This window comes from Lygodium microphyllum, chromosome 28, assembly GCF_053477565.2.
Source record: "Lygodium microphyllum isolate KBCC chromosome 28, Lygodium_microphyllum_v1.1.10, whole genome shotgun sequence".
NCBI classification, from domain to species: Eukaryota; Viridiplantae; Streptophyta; class Polypodiopsida; order Schizaeales; family Lygodiaceae; genus Lygodium; species Lygodium microphyllum.
In genome coordinates this window covers 7,380,259-7,400,918 of record NC_141162.1, presented here as the reverse complement: position 1 = coordinate 7,400,918, position 20,660 = coordinate 7,380,259, and positions in this window count along the sequence as shown.

The following is a 20,660-nucleotide window of genomic DNA, read 5'->3' as shown; positions in this document are numbered from 1 at the left end:
CATACTCATTGATAGACATCTTCCCTTTCTTCAATGTATTCAACTCTTGCTTGAGTTGAATCTTTCATTCCTTTGCATTTATGAAAAACATACTTTCAAGTATGGTCCAAGCTGCATATGAATTCTCTACATTTCTAATATGTCCCAGCATATTATTGTCAATTACTGTAGACAACCAATACATGACCTTCTTGTCTTTTGCATTCCATTCCTTCCATGCCTTTGTCTCTTCTGCAGTTGGAGGATCACTCACCTCCGGCTCCTTTTCTTCACCTAAAACAAACTCGTAGAGGCCTTTTCCAATAAGGAAGTTCGTGATACGGAACTTCCATGAAGGGTAGTTATTATTGTCAAGCTTCTCAATGATGGGGCTTCCACTATTCTTTGCTATTATCACAAAACCAATACCAATACACATTGCTCTTTGCACACACCAAATCTCACTGCGATCTGAGATTTTTACTCTGCCCTGCTTCCGGTGCCTCCACAGGCACTATCCAAGAGAAAGAGTGGAAGGATGGGAGAGCTTCTTACCCGTGGCTTGCTTGCTCGAACCTTGCTTCTTCTCCTTCACTTTAGCCTTCGAAATCAACCTCTCTCAGTGGTGCCGCTTTGATACCATGTCAAGAATCACGTGGTGGGGGGACTTGCTCAAGATGATGTGCCGAACACACACAGAATGCACAAGGAGAAGCTCACTCAAGAGACAAGAAGAGAGATGGAGGTCAAAACGTTTTCTTGCTGGTTTTTTCTTCTTCTTACACACTTTTTACAATGTACACAAAGTATAGATAAGATAAAACATAAAGGAAAGTGGCCTACTAAGTCAAACAATGCATAACCGACTACACTAGTCGACTGGCGCTATAACTATGCCAGTTGTAAGTAGGTGTAACAACCTGAATATAATAAGTAATGAGCCAGTGGCCATGTGAGAGTCATAATGACCACCGACATGCTAAGTGTAGACGTGTGAACCCATCTAACCATGCGGTCCATCATTAATGTCCGCATGTGTTGAGCTTGTCATCTCAACAAGAGGGAGGGTGAGGGCTTTCTCCCACGTATTGCCTTGCATGGCTATCCCCCCTTCCACCTCCATAGCTTCCCAATTCAGTCCATCCCCTTCCCTCAGCCACGCTTCGGCTGGGGGAAGGTAATTAAATTTTTTTTCCATAAATCTATCAATTATCCTCTTGACCTTCTCCCAAGAGGAGGTTCACATGTAGATATGCAGGTTTTTTTAGTCCTTGGTCTCGTTTGGCCAGTGGAGAGTCATGATACGTCGTGTACCGTCGGTAACTTCAATGCCAGATTTGTCATTGCATGAGTCTCACACGGGCTAGTAATATTTTTCAACGAAAATATTACATAGCACAAATGGTAGAGAAAGAAAGTTGGGATAAATAATCATTTCAACAATCACTTCAGCCTTCAAGTCCTAATCCACAATTTGGTATCATTGGAAAGAAGGGTATACCACATACTACTTAGGAGATTTAGGAGACATGTTTTAGCTGATGAGCCAATCTTGAGCATTCATGCATCTTACCCTCCTCTGGGAGCTAGAAGACAACCACCTATTCCTCTAGGAATATTTCAAACCAAATATCATAGGAGTGCTTTCTTTCTTTTAGCTCCCATTGGTAGTTATATGGACATTCATTCCTAAGAATCAAATGGGTAGCAAGGTTTTGTAGAAAGGGAGCTTCATGATAAGATAGTGTTGACTAAATATAGTGGCAATTTATCTTCACCAATAGATTTGGAGGAGTGGGCATCCAGATCTAAGTCTTACTTTGATATCTTCCTTAGGTCTAATGATTAGAAGATCCATTTTGCTATGCTTCACCTTGAGGGATCTACTCATACATGGTGGAGATATATAAAAAGAGAGAACAAATAGGTGATCAATTGGGAGGATTTCGAAGAAAAGATGGTTGAAGTGTTTGTATCTCCCATATAGAAAGAGGAATTGGCCAAGAGGTGGTACAAGTTGGATCAAAGGAGCCTATTTGCTAGAGAGTATACCAACCACTTCTTGAATCTTACCATGTATGCACAAAGTGTGGGAAATGGTGCAAAGGTGCATAAATACATCTATGGTCTAGAGTCTAATTTGTTAGTAGTTGATGTCATGGCCCATAAACTCACCACACTATTCCAAGCTACCGAGTTAGCTGAGAGGTATGCTTGCAAGTACATAAAGGTTATTCCTATGCAAGGTTCTTTTAGATAGCAAAGGGATGTAAATAGAAAGGGTAACTTTGGTGGCAATTTTGGTGGGTTTAGCACTTCATTTAGTAGTTCCAAAGTCCCCATATATCCTACATTTAATGCTTTAAGGAAACAAAGTGCTTCCAAGCCAACAATTATCCATAAAATTGAGCCTAAATAGGGTGATAATAGACCCAAGAATAAGTCAACCAATGATAGGGAATTTATACCTATGGATCTCTTTAGAGAGTGGAAAAAGAATGGTCTATGCTTGAAATGTAGTGAAAAGTACACGACTGACCATATATCCAAATGTACTTATAAGAATACCAAAGCTAAAAATTACAACATGATTGTGCTTGAAGATATTGATGAGGAAGAAATTGAGGAACCAACTATCAGTGAACAAGTTCAATTTGAGGATCATGATGAAGATATTGAGTAGGATCAATCCTGTGATCTAGTAGATGGTTGACCCATGTTCCCATGTTCCATTTAATTTGGATGGGATTAATTTGCATACCACTATGCTTTGTTCTATCTCCATGGATGCTTGGATAGGTTCTAGGAGCTCTAATATGCTCCATATGAGGATACCATTCATGGGAAATATGTCATTGTATTGATAGATAGTGGTAGTACACATAGTTTTATGAATAAGTCAATTGTTGACAATTTGAATTTCTTCCCACTAATTTACAATAGCTCATAAGAGTCTACATAGCCAATGGTGAAGAAGACATCAGCACATAGATGTATCCATAGGTTCACATATAGTTAGCTGAAAACTGTACTAAAGCAAAGGTAAATTTGATTACCTTGGAAATATGGCACATAGATTTAGTACTTAGGTGTGATTGGCTGATGACTTTAGGAAGGATTGCAATGGAAATTTTTACAGTTTTACATGGAATTTTCTATTGATAGGTAGCCTATCCATCTACAAGGAATCCATAAGTAAATCAAAATATTAGCTTATCACCATTAAGCAGCTCAAGAAGGAGTGTAAGAAGCGCTCTCAAAAGTTGTTTTACTCTTGAATAAAGAGGTAGAAGATTAGTCCAATCAATTCGTTGATAATCCAACATTAAAAGCTCTACCTGAGGAGTATAGGGATCTGTTTGAGGTGCTTAGAACATTACCTCCCAAGAGAGCAGTGAATCACTCTATTGACCTAGAACCTCACTTCATGCCAATCAACAAGCCACCCTACAAATTGTCTAAATGTGAGTATAAAGAAGTTTCCAAATAAACCAAGAGGCTTTTAGAGATGGGTTTCATTGAGCCTAGTTTTTCCCTATATGCTTCACTAGTCTTGCAAGTGAAGAAAAAAGATGGATCTTTTTTAGAATGTGTATAGACTACATGAATCTAAACAAGACCACAGTGAAGAATAGGTACCCTATTTCTATAGTAAATGATTTTCTTGATGAGCTTACGGGGACTAAGCTTTTACAATGATTGACTTGAGATTAGGAGATCATTAGATTCTATGCAAGAGGGTGATGAGAATAAAAGAGCCTTTAGGAATGATCACGGGTTATACCATGACTTAGTGATGCCATTTGGGCTAACGAATATCCCAGCCACCTTCCAAAGTCTAATGAAGAAGATTTTATAGCCTTTTCTCTTTAAATTTGTTGTAGTGTTCTTTGGTGACACATTAATTTACATTAAGATATTGGAGAACCATTTATCACATATGAGGAAGGTATTTGATGTGTTATGACACCACACTCTTTGCTAATGAGAAAAATGTGTTCATATTTGTAGACAAAGGTAAAGTACTTTGGACACATTATCAGTGAGAAAGGGATCTAGGGTAATCCTAAGAAGGTGCATTGTATCATAGATTTGTCAAGGAGAGGGACTGGGAGAGAGAAAGAAGAGAGAGAAGACTGCAAAGAAGAAGAAGAAGAAGAGTAGAAGAGAGAGAAAGATAGGTACGAGGAGAGAGAAATACTAGAAATGGAGAGAGAAAGACAGGATGAGAGAGAGAGAAGACATGGAAGCTTGGAGAGTAAGGTGAAGGAGAAAGAAGACTTGTATTAATTATTTGATAATGAAAAATTGAGTCTCTGTCACCTTATATACCAGCCAGTGTAGCTAGTATTTCCCCGTTATTAAGCCCCCCCTCTCTTACATTCCATCCCCACCCGAAGGTTTTTGCCCTCAAAAACAATTTGGGCACGTGTGGTAACTGGGAGGGGCCGATCAGAGTACTACTCTAGTGCATTATTACAAGGGTATACTGATGAATGAAGAGGTATTATTGTGTATGATAGGTCATGGGGTATGTACGATACATGGGCCTTATTGGGGAGTTATAAACATGAGTTTTGACTCAAATATCTAGAGTAAATGCGGGCTGCAAACAGTGGACTACAAGTTGTTTACTACAGAACCCTGCTGTAGTGAGTCTGTCATAACTTTCTGTGGGAGGCTCCAAATGGGGTGTGCTATACATCAAAATGGAGCTCTTGAGAAGTACTTTCAGCCCATGTTTGGTGTGCATTGTTGTCCATAGTACAAAATAAAATCTGCTTTAAAACAGAGTGCTATCTGTAGTCACTCTGGGAGAAAACTGGGCCATAGTTAGCTAGATTTCAGCCAAATCTACTTCTAAAAGGTATGGAAACTCTTCCAAAACTGAAGCTAGTCTCCAAGAAGATTCCTCGAGTGGTAAACCTTGCCACTTAATCAAGTATTCCATGATCGAGCAAGAGTGAAGCCTCATTTCCCTTTGTCCTAGGACTTTTTCGGGTATGTATTGAATGATGCCTTCTTCATCTATCAGTGGGAGTTCCTCAACATAGTCCACTGCTGAGCCAATGAAGGGCTTCAACTGACTCACATGGAAGACATTATGGATCTTCGTAGATGGGGGTAATGCCAATCGATATGCCAAGTCTCCCACTCTCTTGATAATCCAGTATGGTCCATAGAACCTGTGTGCAAACTTATTGCTAGACCCATCTTTAAGGGAGGCATATCTAGACTTAGGCACTTTCAAGAGCACCAAATCCCCTTCTTGGAACTTCACATCCCGTCTTTTGTCATCAACATAAAGCTTCATTTGATCTTGAGCTCTCTTCAAGTTAGCTTTACACTGCTGAAGTAAGTCCTGCATTCTATCCAATTCTTCCTTGCTTTGTGGATTTATTTTATCATTGAAGATAACCACAGGAAGGGGCACCTTGTAGCCATAAAGGGCCTCAAAAGGTGAAACTCCAATGGTAGCATGTGTAGAGTTATTATAGGCAAACTCAGCCAAAAGCAACCATGAGTCCCAAGCATGCTGCACATGATAACAAAAATGCCTCAAGTAAGTTTGCAGCCATTTGTTAACCCTTTCTGTCTGACCATCTGTCTGTGGATGGTATGCAGTGGAAGGGGCTAACTGAGTGCCCATAGAGCTGAAAACTACCTGCCAAAATTTACTCATAAACTTAGCATCTCGGTCATGCACAATGACTTGTGGTAAGCCATGTAATTTGAAAACATATTCCATGAATTGGCTGGCTACTTGAGAAACATTATACTGAGTCTTTGTGGGAATGAAATGGGCTGCTTTTGTGAGTCTGTCCACAACTACATAGATGTTGTCCCAACCTTTCTTGGTCATCGGTAGGCCAGTAATGAAGTCCATAGTGATGTGTGTCCACTTGCCTTCAGGCATAGGCAATGGCTGAAGTAAATCAGCTAGTTTTAAGGTGTTGTCATTGTTTTGTTGACAAGGCATGCAGCCCAAGACAAAGTCTTTCACATCTCTCCAAAGGCCCTTCCAGTAAAAGCTTTTGGAAATTTTGTCATAGGTATTAAAGGCTCCCAAATGACCAACTATAGGGGCTGAATGCATCTCCTGCATGATTTTGTGCTTGAATGGGGAAGCATGAGGGATGGCAATTCGGCCATTATACCATAAAAGCCCATTTTTCAGCTGATAGAAGAGTTTTCCACACATTGTCCTTGTTGTAATTTTTTAAATACATTGCTGAAATCAGTGTCTAATAGGTAAGCCTCCTGAAGCTCATGTATCCAATCACTCTGTAACTCCATGATAGCAGAGACTTTACATGCCCACATCCTAGACAGGGAATCAACCACTACATTGTCCTTCCCACAAGTGTGGGTAATGTCAAAGTCATAGTTCTGTAAGGTGGATACCCATCTCCTCTTCTTCGGAGTCAGATTTGACTGAGACAAGAAGTACTTGAGTACTCTATGGTCGCTTTTCACTCTAAACCGATTGCCATACAAATAATGATGCCATTTCTTGATGGCATGAAGGATGGCCAGTATTTCTTGATCATAAACATTCATAACCCTCTCATTTTCAGCCAGCTTTCGGCTCTCAAAAGCTATGACCCCATGTTCTTGCAGTAAGACTGCACCAATTCCTCTCCCATTGGCATCACACTAAATGGTGAATTCCCTAGAAAAATCAAAGCATACCAGGATAGGGGCTGAAGTAAGCAAATCTTTCAGCTGATTAAGGCTTCTATCTACTAATGCATCCCAGAAAAATGCTTCTTTCTTCAGCCTATCAGTGAGAGGGGCTACAATAGTGGCATAGTACTGAGTGAATCTGCGGTAAAATGAGGAGAGACCCAAGAATCCTCTCAAAGAGGTAGTATTTGTAGGTGTGGGCCAATCTCTGACACACTGCACTTTCTTTGGGTCAGCTCTAATGCCTGCCTCACTAACAATGTGTCCCAAGTACTCAACCTCAGTCTACATGAACGAACACTTTATCTCCTTAGCAAAGAGTCTATATTGTCTAAGTATATCAAATATCTACCTCATGTGCATAAGGTGAGCTTCCGTTGAGCGACTATAAATGAGGATTTCATCGAAAAATACCAATACAAATTTGAATAAGTAAGGCTGAATTATTTTGTTCATGAGGCTCTGAAACGTGGCTGGTGCATTAGTCAAGCCAAAGGGCATGACCAAGAAGTGATAGAGCCCACGATCAGTCCTGAATGCAATCTTTATCTCATCCCCTTCACGCATGCGTATCTGATGGTAGCCGGATCTCAAATCAATCTTTGTGAAATACTTAGCTCCCTTCAACTCATCTAACAGGTCATCCACCCTAGGAATAGGGTATCTATTCTTGATAGTGATCTTGTTCAGATCTCTGTAATCTATGCACATCCTGAAAGTGCCATCTTTCTTTTTGACTAGCAAGACAGGTGATGCAAAAGGGGATGAGCTAGGCTCAATGAATCCCATATCTACTAAATCCTTGACCTGCTTGGCCACTTCTTCTCTTTCACATCTGGACAACTTGTAAGGGGGTTTATTGACCGGCTTGGAGTGGGGCTCCAAATCAATGGGATGATAAACCACTCTCTTGGGAGGTAATGCTGTAGGTAACTGAAACAAGTCACCATACTCTGCAAGTAGAGCCTTAAGGGCTGAATTATCATGCATTTTTCGAGACTGATCTGCATTTTCCTTGTTTAATTGCAGCACAAAAATCTGGGAGCATTTCTTGAACTCTTTCTGAAGCTTTTTGGATGTAATAAGCTGAAATTCACAGCTGTTTTTAATTTCCTGCAAGTGAACAAGCTGTCCAGCCCTGAAAAAATGCATATACAGTAATGAAAAATCCATGGAAATGGTTTCAGCCAATCACAGCCCAACATAATGTCTACCCGCCCCATATTGAGTGCAATCAAATCCACTTTCTGCTTTAACTTTCAGCAAGCTTAATAGGTACAGCTGGGTATACATGAGTACTAATTTCCTTACTCCCATTGGCCACTTGCACCCTCATTGGTTGATGTAAATCAACGACAAAATATTTCAGCCTATCCATGACTGCTCTATTTATGAAACTGTGTGTGCTACCACTATCTACCAAGACAAATACATCTTTCCCGTGAATCTTGCCTTGAAGACGAAGAGTGTTGGGGCTCTTAGATCCTGTCCAAACATTTAGGGAGATAGTACAAACTGTGGCAGCAACATGTGAACCATTCTTATCACTCGTATTTACATCTACATGACCGCCAGGGTCAAATGGAAAGGTGTTAGCCGGGTCAAAGAATTATTCTTGCCCACATTCCTCTTCAACCTCATCATTTTTTACAGTGATTGCAAATGCACTTGCATCCTCATGATCCTCATCAGATTCATCAAAAACTAACATGCTATGTACCCTTGCTTTTGCATTCCTATAAGCACATTTAGATGCATGCTTGGCTATATACTTTTCCCCACATTTAAAGCAAAGTTCTTTTTCTTTCCTCTCTTTGTAGAGATCCATCGAGATAGAGCGTTGACCACCAAAAGATGAAGCATTTTTACCCCTGTTGTCCCCTTATCTATTTTCAGCTCTTCCTTGATTTGCAGTCTGGAAATCACTATTTTGCCTAGAGGCATTAAAGGTGGGGTATGTGGGGATCTTCACGGTGCTGAATGGCATGTTTCCACCACCATAACTTGCCCCAAATTGCCCGGCCCTTACAGCACTTCTTTGCTGCCCAAAGTGTGACTGCATAGGTCCTCTTTGCTGCCCAAACCGTGGCTGAGATGCCCCTCTTTGCTGTCCATGCTGAAATGAAGCATCTCGGTGGTACTTATGAGAGTACCTCTCAGCCACCTCAATAGCTTTGAACAAATCTGATGGACTTTGGGATGAAACATCAGCCGAGAGTTGGGGATCCAAACTATAAATGTACTTGTGGAGCTTTGCATCGTCACTAATGGACTCAATATACATTGTGAGATTGAGGAATTGGTTTGTGTAGTCACGCACCGTCATCCCACGTTGCTCTAAGCCATACCATTGCCTTGCAAGCTTCTCCTTCTCAACCGGAGATACAAAGAATTGAATCATAAGAGCTTTGAATGCATCCCAAGTGTCAACAAGCTGCTGATTTTTCCTCTTTATGTACGCCACCACGTGTGGGCAAAGGCCTCTAAGTGTATCGTGGCAAAGTGTATCTTTTGATCGTCATTTCTTGGCATTATGTCAAAGTAGTCTTCAAGCTTCGAGAGCCATTCTTCTAATTCATCCGGGGAGGACGACTGGCCATTGAACTTTGAGAAAATGATTTTGTCTCTCAACTCCGTGTCATGGTTTGGGGGCTATCCCATATACCCAAAGTGGGGCTGATCCATTGGGCTACCAAGAAATGACCCATTGTTTGAGTGATTCCTTCCAAAAGACGGCTGAGCACACATAGGTGGCATGGGAGGGGGTGGTGGCTGAAAGTTACTCCTCATCCCATTGTTTATGTTCTCCTCATGCCTTTGTGAGGGCTCTCCTTGCTCATGCCTTTGTGAGAGCTCTCCTTGCTCAAAGCTGATGTTGGGAATGCCCATTCTTCCCAAAATACCTTGGGTACTTGCATAGGCTGCATTCACGGATGGGATGGTCACTCTTTCAGCTTGCATGCTTGGTCTATCGTATTTTTCCTTGCTTTTCATTTGAGACTTCATCCACATTGAGAACTTGGCTGCAAGTGCTTCCATGGTAGAGGTCATTTGGTGCATCTCCATCACCATTTGAGCTTGACCTTCCATTATTTCCCTATGCCTCTCTGCATGTGTAGTCTCGTGTGAATTGAGGTATGATTGAGTGCACTAAGACTTTCCATGGAGTGAGAGAGGTCTTTCTCTTCAACCTCAAAGTTGGTGTCATCCCTTAGGGTGCGTGCATCCCTTATCTGTTGGTGAAAATCTTCATTTGCTTTGTTTTTCCCCTGTTACCCGCCATGTCTAGGTGCAGTCCCGTGAGACCACCTGTCACTGTTTTGGCTATAACTAGAGCTAGAAAACTCCGATTGACATACTTTTTTGTTCAAAACGGAGGCAGAGATGCCCTCTTCAAGATGGGCATATGCATGTGTCCCCAGGTTTTATAGAGAAATTTCTGTCATCAGAAATGTGGGACTGTTTTGTGCAGTCCAGCACCCTATCCACACCTAGGAAAGGCCTGTTTTGGGCTATAGGTACTTCGTATGCTCCAAGTGGGTATCCAAAACTAAAAGGGGTTCTTGGCAAAGCCTAAAGGTACTCTCCAAGGTTAGCACCTCAATTCTTGGGAGTGGAAACACCTCTGCAAATGCAAGCAATTTCTCCAGCACTCTAAAACAGTCACAAGAGGGCTGAAATTGGGTTCTCCTTCTATTGCACTGTGGGATTCACTGTTTGCTTGGTATCATGCATCACTTGAGCACCCCTTAGCATGTTTGGCATCACTTCAGCATTTCTGAGCACAAGAATAAGGATTCCCATGACCATATCAACAAGATAGGCTCTCATACATGCATAGTCACTGCCATTACTGCATATATGACTGCATAGGTGTATCCAATGATACATACATCCATCTTCAACCCAAGTAAGGTAATGCATTCCCATACATCACTGCATACATGGCTGCATGTGTATCTAAAGATACATTTGCTGAGGTACATCCATACATCCCATGCACACAAGAGTGTGTCATGTCATAGTCATCAAAATTCCATCATGCCAAGTCAATTTCTCAATTTCCCAAGAAGTACCTGCACCTGCAAATGAGTTTTGGGCTCTGAATCACCGGGAGGTGGGCAAAGTTCCCCCCGGGCCGGGTTGTGCACCCCTTCAGGGTCTTTGATGGGAAGGGGGGGTCACCCCTCTTTTGTCTTGCCACCTCGCTTGGCATCAGACTTTCCTCACCTAGAATGTACATGGCAGGCATTTATTAATTAAACACCCAGCATGAGATGCATTTTAGGAATGAAAATTTTGGGCTTTTCATGAAGTGCATGGAATTGGAATGGGGAATAGGGATAGAGAGCTTACTAGCAGTGACTCACTGCCTACTCACCCTTATACAATGGATTTCTTAATCAATTCTTGGCTCAACCAATTCACAAGAAGCCAAATGGGTTATGGGTAATCAAAATATAATCTCAATGAAGCTTCAGCATGAATAAAATCCATTCCAATGACATAAGATCAAATGAGAATGACTGAGATTAATATTTATCATGCATACAATATTTGGGACTCCTATTACCTACTTGGACTCATGCATTCTCTCAAATAAGTGGATAGGATTCAACAAGAGGCTTAATGGGAGAGAATGAGAGCCAAGAATCAGTTACCTTGAGTTGTTTGATGAAGAAGGCAGCCACCACTAATGCCACTTCAGTCCTTCATGAGAGCTCCAATTTGATCCTGCATGCTCCATAGCTTCAAAATGGTTGTTCTCTGTCAAGAAAGGATGAAGTCAAGCTTGGGAAAGAAGGATTCTTCCATGGGGAAAGAGCATTGCTTGCATAGACTGATCAAGGGGATGATTCCTTCCAAATCGGCACTCCATAATGCCTTCTTGCTTCCAAGAAGCCTTCAAATCTTGAGAATGAGCTCCAATGTGGCTGTAGCTTGGGGATAGGATGGCTCAAGACCTTCCCACGAAGAGCTCTTGATGAAATTGAAGCTCTACTTCCATAGCCATGGTTGCCCACAAGGGCATGTCTTCAAATCTTTCTTCAAATCTTCTTCCCGTGCTTCTTGGTGGCCAAATCTTGAGCTAGGCTTGAAGAGGGGACTCCCGAGACCAAGAAAAGACCAAAATCTTCAAGATTTTTGAGCTTCTTGCCAAGCTTTCATGGTTGCCACGGACTGCACATGATCAAGGTTTCTTGAGGTGGAAGAGGAGTCCAAGAATCTGAGAAAGAAGGCTTCAATCTTGCCCAGGGGACCTGCAATGAGCTAGGAGTGGGAGCCAGGAAGGAGAGGAGGGCTGGGGTGCTGTCAAAACAGGCTAGGATGTAGCCCACGTTTTGCACCGAATTTTACAGGTTTTCTCCTATAGGGTTGGAGATGGTCACCACAGCTCAACCCTACTTGGTTTGTTGCTCTTGAGCTTCAGAATTGAAAGGGAGAGGGCTAACACTTCATGGAAGAGGGGTGGAAGCAAGATTTGGGCCTCATTTCCTCCATGGGAGCTTGCACGAAGCTTGAGAAATGAGGAGAGAGAAGACCCTCCCTGAAAAGTAACCCCAGCTAGACTTTCTTCTAACTCCTATGACCACGGCTACTAAGAGTTTACCTTCAAAATGGGCAAAAAATGACCCAGGAGCTGCCAAAGTCAATCTTCCTTTCTCCAAACTTGGTCCAAGCTGCCATTAATGCTCCTGCCTGTAGTCCTTGTGGTCCAAAAATATTTGGGAGCTCCCTTACTGCTCCCTGTACTACCTGTGTACTTGTGACTCAAAATTCCATGTGACTAGAAAGTTGTAACTGGGTAAAATGAGGGACTAACTGGGACCAAGAGGAACTGGGAGAGAGAAAGATGAGAGAGAAGACTGCAGAGAAGAAGAAGAAGAGCAGAAGAGAGAGAAAGATAGTTACCAGGAGAAAGAAAGACTAGAAATAGAGAGAGAATGACTAAAATATAGGGAAGGAAGACATAGAAGCTTGGAGAGCAAGGTGAAGGAGAAAGAAGACTTGTATATTTATCTGATAATGAAAAATTAAGTCTCTCTCACCTTATATACCAGCTACCAATGTAGCTAGTATTTCCCCGTTATTAAATTCCCCTCTCTTACACTACTTAGGAGATTTAGGAGACATGTTTTAGTTGATGAGCCAATCTTGAGCATTCATGCATCTTTCCCTCCTCTGGGAGCTAGAAGACAACCACCTATTCCTCTAGGAATATTTCAAACCAAATATCATAGGAGTGCTTTCTTTCTTTTAGCTCCCATTGATAGTTGTATAGACATTCATTCCTAAGCATCAAATGGGTAACAAGGTTTTGTCGAAAGGGAGCTTCATGATAAGATAGTGTTGACTAAATATAGTGGCAATTTATCTTCACCAATAGATTTGGAGGAGTGGGCATCCAAATTTGAGTCTTACTTTGATATCTTCCTTAGGTCTAATGATTAGAAGATCCATTTTGCAATGCTAGGGATCTACTCATACATGGTGGAGATATATAAAAAGAGAGAACAAATAGGTTAACAATTGGGAGGATTTCGAAGAAAACATGGCTCAAGTATTTGTATCTCCCATATAGAAAGAGGAATTGGTCAAGAGGTGGTACAAGTTGGATCAAAGGAGCCTATTTGTTAGAGAGTATCCAACCACTTCTTGAATCTTGTATCTCCCATATAGAAAGAGGAATTGGCCAAGAGGTGGTACAAGTTGGATCAAAGGAGCCTATTTGTTAGAGAGTATACCAACCACTTCTTGAATCTTACCATGTATGCACAAAGTGTGGGAAATGGTGCAAAGGTGCATAAATACATATATGGTCTAGAGTCTAATTTGTTAGTAGTTGATGTCATGGCCCATAAACTCACCATACTGTTCCAAGCTATTGAGCTAGCTGAGAGGTATACTTGCAAGTACATAAAGGTTATTCCTATGCAAGCTTCTTTTAGATAGAAAAGGGATGTAAATAGAAAGGGTAACTTTGGTGGCAATTTTGGTAGGTTTAGCACTTCATTTAGTAGTCCCAAAGTCCCCATATATCCCACATTTAATGCTTCAAGGCAACAAAGTTCTTCCAAGCCAAGAATTACCCATAAAATTGAGCCTAAATAGGGTGATAATAGACCCAAGAATAATTCAACCAATGATAGGGAATTTATACCTATGGATCTCTTTAGAGAGTGGAAAGAGAATGGCCTATGCTTGAAATGTAGTGAAAAGTACACAAGTGACCATATATCCAAATGTACTTATAAGAATACCAAAGCTAAAAATTACAACGTGATTGTGCTTGAAGATATTGATGAGGAAGAAATTGAGGAACCAACTATCAGTGAACAAGCTCAATTTGAGGATCATGATGAAGATATTGAGTAGGATCAATCCTATGATCTAGCAGATGGTTGAACCATGTTCCCATGTTCCATTTGATTTGGATGGGATTAATTTGCATACCACTATGCTTTGTTCTATCTCCATGGATGCTTGGATAGGTTCTAGGAGCCCTAATACACTCCATATGAGGATACCACTCATGGGAAATATGTCATTGTATTGATAGATAGTGGTAGTACACATAGTTTTATGAATAAGTCAATTGTTGACAAGTTGAATTTCTTCCCACTAATTTACAATAGCTCATAAGAGTCTACATAGCCAATGGTGAAGAAGAAATCAACACATAGATGTATCCATAGGTGCACATATAGTTAGCTGAAAACTATGAAGCAAAGGTAAATTTGATTACCTTGGAAATAGGGCACATAGATTTAGCACTTAGGTGTGATTGACCGATGACTTTAGGAAGGATTGCTATGGAAATTTTTACAGTTTTACATGGAATTTTCTATTGATAGGTAGCCTATCCGTCTACAAGGAATCCATAAGCAAACCAAATTTTTAGCTTATCACCATTAAGCAGCTCAAGGAGTATAAGAAGCACTCTCAAAAGTTGTTTTACTCTTGAATAAAGAGGTAGAAAATTAGTCCAATAAATTCGTTGATAATCCAATATTAAAAGATCTACCTAAGGAGTATAGGGATCTATTTGAGGTGCTTAGAACATTACCTCCCAAGAGAGCAGTGAATCACTCTATTGACCTAGAACCTCACTTCATGCCAATCAATAAGCCACCCTACAAATTGTCTAAATGTGAGTATAAAGAAGTTTCCAAGTAAACCAAGAGGCTTTTAGAGATGGGTTTCATTGAGCCTAGTTTTTCCCTATATGCTTCACTAGTCTTGCAAGTGAAGAAAAAAGATGGATCTTTTTTAGAATGTGTATAGACTACATGGATCTAAACAAGACCACAATGAAGAATAGGTACCCTATTTCTACAATAAATGATTTTCTTGATGAGCTTAAGGGGACTAAGTTTTTACAATGATTGACTTGAGATCAGGATATCATTAGATTCCATGCGAGAGGGTGATGAGAATAAAAGAGCCTTTAGGAATGATCACATGTTATACCATGACTTGGTGATGCCATTTGGGCTAACCAATATCCTGCCACCTTCCAAAGTCTAATGAAGAAGATTTTGTAGCCTTTCCTCTTTAAATTTGTTGTAGTGTTCTTTGGTGACACATTGATTTACATCAAGATATTGGAGAACCATTTATCACATATGAGGAAGGTATTTGATGTGTTATGACACCACACTCTTTGCTAAGGAGAAAAATGTGTTCATATATGTAGACAAAGGTAGAGTACTTTGGACACATTATCAGTGAGAAAGGGATCTAGGGTAATCCTAAGAAGGTGCAATGTATCATAGATTTGTCAAGGAGAGGGACTGGGAGAGAGAAAAAAGAGAGAGAAGACTGCAGAGAAGAAGAAGAAGAAGAGTAGAAGAGAGAGAAAGACAGGTACGAGGAGAGAGAGAGAGACTAGAAATGGAGAGAGAAAGATAAGATGAGAGAGAGAGAAGACATGGAAGCTTGGAGAGCAAGGTGAAGGAGAAAGAAGACTTGTATTAATTATCTAATAATGAAAGAGTAAGTCTCTCTCACCTTATATACCAGCCAGTGTAACTAGTATTTCCCCATTATTAAGTCCCCCCTCTCTTACAAGATTGACCAACACCTACCACTATTCCTTCTCTTAAAGGATTTCTTGTTTTATTATCATTTTACTATAGGTTCACAAAACATTTTACAACTATAGTAGCTCCTTTAATTAACAAGTTGAAGAAAAAATATTTTTCTTTAATGCCCTTGTAGATAGAAGCTTCAAACAGTTAAAGAAAATCCTCACTTCTAATCCTATTTTAGTATGCATAGACTTCTCTAAGTAGTGTGATGCCACTAGCATGGACTGCGTTATTATAGGAGCATGGTTTCATTGCCTTTGAGAGTTGCAAGCTCACGGATAAAGAGATGCCTATAGCTGTGTATGACCAAGAAATGTTAGCTATACTCATTCAATTAGGAAATGGTACCATTACTTGTATGGTAGCCAGTTTAGGGTCAAGAGTGATCACATGCTCCTTAAGTATCTCCTTACCTAGCCAAATCTCACTCCTTATTAGTAGTGCAGGTGGCTATCCTATAAAATTATGATGGGGCAAGGACAATACAGTCGATGATTCTAGGATGTGGACATGTGAATTTTTAGCCATGACTAAGTTGCATAGTGGTTGGGTTGAAGAGCTATAGGAAGCTTATCTTTTGGATGAAGAACTCAACCAAATATTTCAAAAACTATAGTAAGGATTGATGGAGAAAAACTCACATTTTCACCTTAAGAATGGCCTCATTTGGCTCAATTGGTAGGATTGTTATTTTCTCTACTTCTCAATTTAAGTTGAAAATTATAGAGGAGATGGATTTTTTAGCTACAATTGGACAATTTTATGTGTTCAAGGCCTATGATAAAATCAATAAAAGCTTTAGCTAGAAGGAATTGTGGAGAGATGTGAAGGATTGTGTCATGAACTACATTCCATGCCAATAAAATCAATAAAACCTTTAACTAGAAGGAATTGTGGAGAGATATGAAGGACTATGTCATGAACTACATTCCATGCCAATAAAATAAGGACAACGCTCACACGCTAGGTGGTTTATTGTGCAGCCATTCCCCATTCCTAAAGGATAGTTGATGCATATAACCATGGATTTCATTATTGGATTGCCTATGCTTAAAAAAGGATAAAATAACATCTATGTGGTGGTGGATAGACTCATTGAGATATCCCATTTTATTTCCATGAAGACATAAATCGTTGCATCATATGTGGCTAGTCAATTCATGGAACATGTCTTCACATTACATGGATTACAATAGGTAATTGTGCATGGTAAGGCAAAGTTCATAGTAACTTTTAGTAGACGGTATTCAGCTCCATGGATACCAAGTTAGCTCCTTCTATAGCCTCCATAGAATGATGGCCAAATAATAGGCATTACTAAGTGGTTAGCTAAGGTTGCTTATACTAACTCTACTTATGTCAATATTGGAGTTTCTCCCTTTGAGACCTTGTATGGATATAAAGTCACCCATTTCACAATTCCTTTTAATGAGAATATAAATCATTGTGTGGGAAACATGAATTAAAGAGGATGTAGACCCTTCTTGAGTAGTGCAAAGTGAAACTTGGGAAAGTCTAAGAGCAAATGAAGATGTATGCTAATGAGAAGAGGTTCCCTACGAAGTTCTAAGAAGGAGAGTTGGTTTTTGCTAAAAGTTACCCAAGTCTCATTACTCTACTTGAAAAAATATTTGTAACAATAAACTTGCTCATAGGATTTATGGACAATACCATCTATTGAATCTCATAGAAAACTTGGCATATAGATTGGAATTACCCTCTTCCACTAAGATTCATAATGTGTTTCACGTGAGTCAACTCAATCACTTTATGACACCCAAATAAGTATAGTAGATGAGCTACCTTCCATTGATGAAGAAGGTCTTATATAGTACATCCATGCATCAGGAGATCATAGGACATCACAAGAAGAAGCTTTGCTCCAAATTTATCATTGAATACTTGATCAAGTGAAGATATTTTCCACTCAAGGAAGCTTCTTAGATATCTGATTCTATTTTGGATGAGCTTTCCTATTTGTGGGATGTATTAGGCTGGCTAAAGTATAGCTTGAGATGGGGGCCAGATTTGGTGTAGAGAGGATCTATGCATTAGTCTATTTTAGAACAATTTTTTCTTTATCTAATTTTCATCGAAGTGCCACCTACATAGAGCCAAAGTACTCTTTGAGAGCTATGCTTGAAAGTGTGGTATACCTTGTTTGGAATACACTATGAGGATTTATGGCAATTTCTATCTAACGTGGCCTATATTTCTAGCAGGTCATCTATTGACTTGCAAGGATCTTTTCTTGATGATTTAAAGGCTTTAAATTCTCTTATGAAGACATCCAAATGGTGCATATGGTAGAGACTTCTATTCATGTATTCATTCCAATCAAAGATTTGATTTTCCTAATTCATTTTCCATTATTTGTATAACTATAAATAGAGTAGTACTTTGTTTTGCCCATCCTTTTTAGCCATTGTACTTTTATTTTTGTGGATAAAACCTTTGGAAATAGACAGATTGTAAGAATCTATTAACTTTAGATGGTTTATTAGTAATACATTGTCTCATAGGCATAGGTATATAAGGTACTAAGACTTGTATTTTTTATCATTTCAATACTACAATTATAGTCTCTTAATCTTACTTTCTTGTTCCCAGCTTTCATGGCTTCTTTCACCTCTCTCCTATCTTTCTATTATTTCTCTTTCCTTCTCACTCATTCTCTCTCCGATCTTCTTTCTCTTTTGCACTCTCTTCTCTCACCTCTTATACCTCTTCTTAACATGGACACAATCTTGTGATTCTATTTATAATTTCAATCATAAGTTCTTTTATATTAAATTTTTTATATTTTATTTAAATAATAACTTGCAATTGTAGTTCTAAATGGATTTAAAAGTACAATACATATATATTGATATTTAACAGATAATGTTTGTTAACAAACTTTAGTTGTATGTTAAAAAAATATTTTGCAACCTTTATCTTAATTATCCTTAGATGAATAAAGAATAGTATTACTTATATTTAGTTATGAATACAATTCTCAATTGGATTTTCTAAACAATTCCACTATGCATAGATATTCAAAATCATTATACATGTAATTAAGTAAAATTATACATAGAAAAATTGAAGAATTGTATTGAGATCTAAATTAGAGACTATATGGATTCTTACTATTATAGTCCATGTACTTGCATTAGTAGTACCATGAAAAATTACCTAGGTTTACATATCTACTTCCTTAAATAAGTGCACAATAGTTTGATGTTTTGACCCTTGTAATATGTATAGTCAGTGTATATAAATTTTTGAGAACAAGGTTTTGGCCTCTTCTAATGTGTAGAATGATGTTATAAATATTCAAAACAACATTAAAAAGATCAAGTTACATGAATTTTTAGTTAATAAGTGAAAAGACCAATGGAAATATATTTTTATTCTTAGAATATGAAGATCTTAAGTTATTATCATGATGTGATAACATTATATTAGAAATCATAATGAAATATATTGAGATCAAAATAAAAAACCACAAAGATACTTAGTATCATAGTCCACCTCTTATTATTTTATATCTAGTTACATAAAAAATATCTATGAAATGTAAACACTTGGGGTTACACCTATAAGAAATCATTCATACTGTTTGCATGCAAAGAACAACTAAAAATATAATTTATTTATATATTATAATGCAATAAAATGACCCTTATTAATTAAGTAACTTCTGGTGTTTTTAAGCTTATAATAAAAAACCCATTTTATAAATATAATATTTTAAAATTTATTAAATAAAGTAACATTTGTGTTGATTGCATGTGGTACATTGACATTTTTTATAGTGCACCCCAAGTAAGCCACAATTATCTATCCTTACTTTCTTAAATGAGCATACAAAAGCTTCAATATCTATCTCACTATATTTTGGTTATCATTTATATAATTATATAAATAACCAAGTATTAATCTTGTGCAATTGTTCATAGTTGTATTGCATGTATAGAAACCAAAGAAAAAAAACTTGGTAATTTATAAAATGCCAAAAAGTAAAGAGATGAAATTTCTACCTCATAGATAAAGAGTGCTAGTGAAGTCACTTTATATTAATTTTTATGTTGAGATATTATTTACTAATAGATCATTCAACTACACTAATTAAACATTTTGACCTTAGTATGTGTAGTAAATGTTATTATAGTTGTATATTCATTATTATGTACATAGTAATGTAAAAGGTAAGGTTTCAATCAATTACAACATGAATAGGATTAATATAAAAAAGAAAGGTAAACTAGTAAGAATTAATCACTCCTTATACATTGAGATTTTACTTACCAATAATTTGTCCCAACTAGTTCCCTAAATATCCAAGAGTGTTCATCCTTCTTTCTTGATGCCAAAATCTTCCATTTTGCATGCTATAAGTCTTCTTCTCCACCATCAATGGTTGGTGCCCTCTCTAGATAGTTCGCACTAGTTTTAGCAACCTTGAATGCACCTCCCTCTTTCCCCATGTTTCTTCCCTTTTCCCTTTTCCACATAATCTCATAATTTTCCCACTTATCCCCTCTACAAGGTCACATGCATGCTCCCTCTCAATTAAAAACTTACTTGATTGTCCTCTTGATTCTAATCTCATTACCTGTGACTAAACTATGATTAAACCACTGAATCAGAACTCTGCAAAGTCTTTAGAGCTCTTGCAACCACTCTTATCATGTCATATGTATAAAATCATGAATGTATGAAGTTACAAGATCTCATCATCTTCATAATATGGACATAAAATCATATGATATCACGATTTGAACATGCACCATTTAAATAATACAACTCTATCATTTTACCTTCAAAAGCTTCCCTCGTGTTCTTTCATGGTTGCGAGCCATCTCTCTCTCTCTCTCTCTCTCTCTCTCTCTCTCTCTCTCTCTCTCTCTCTCTCTC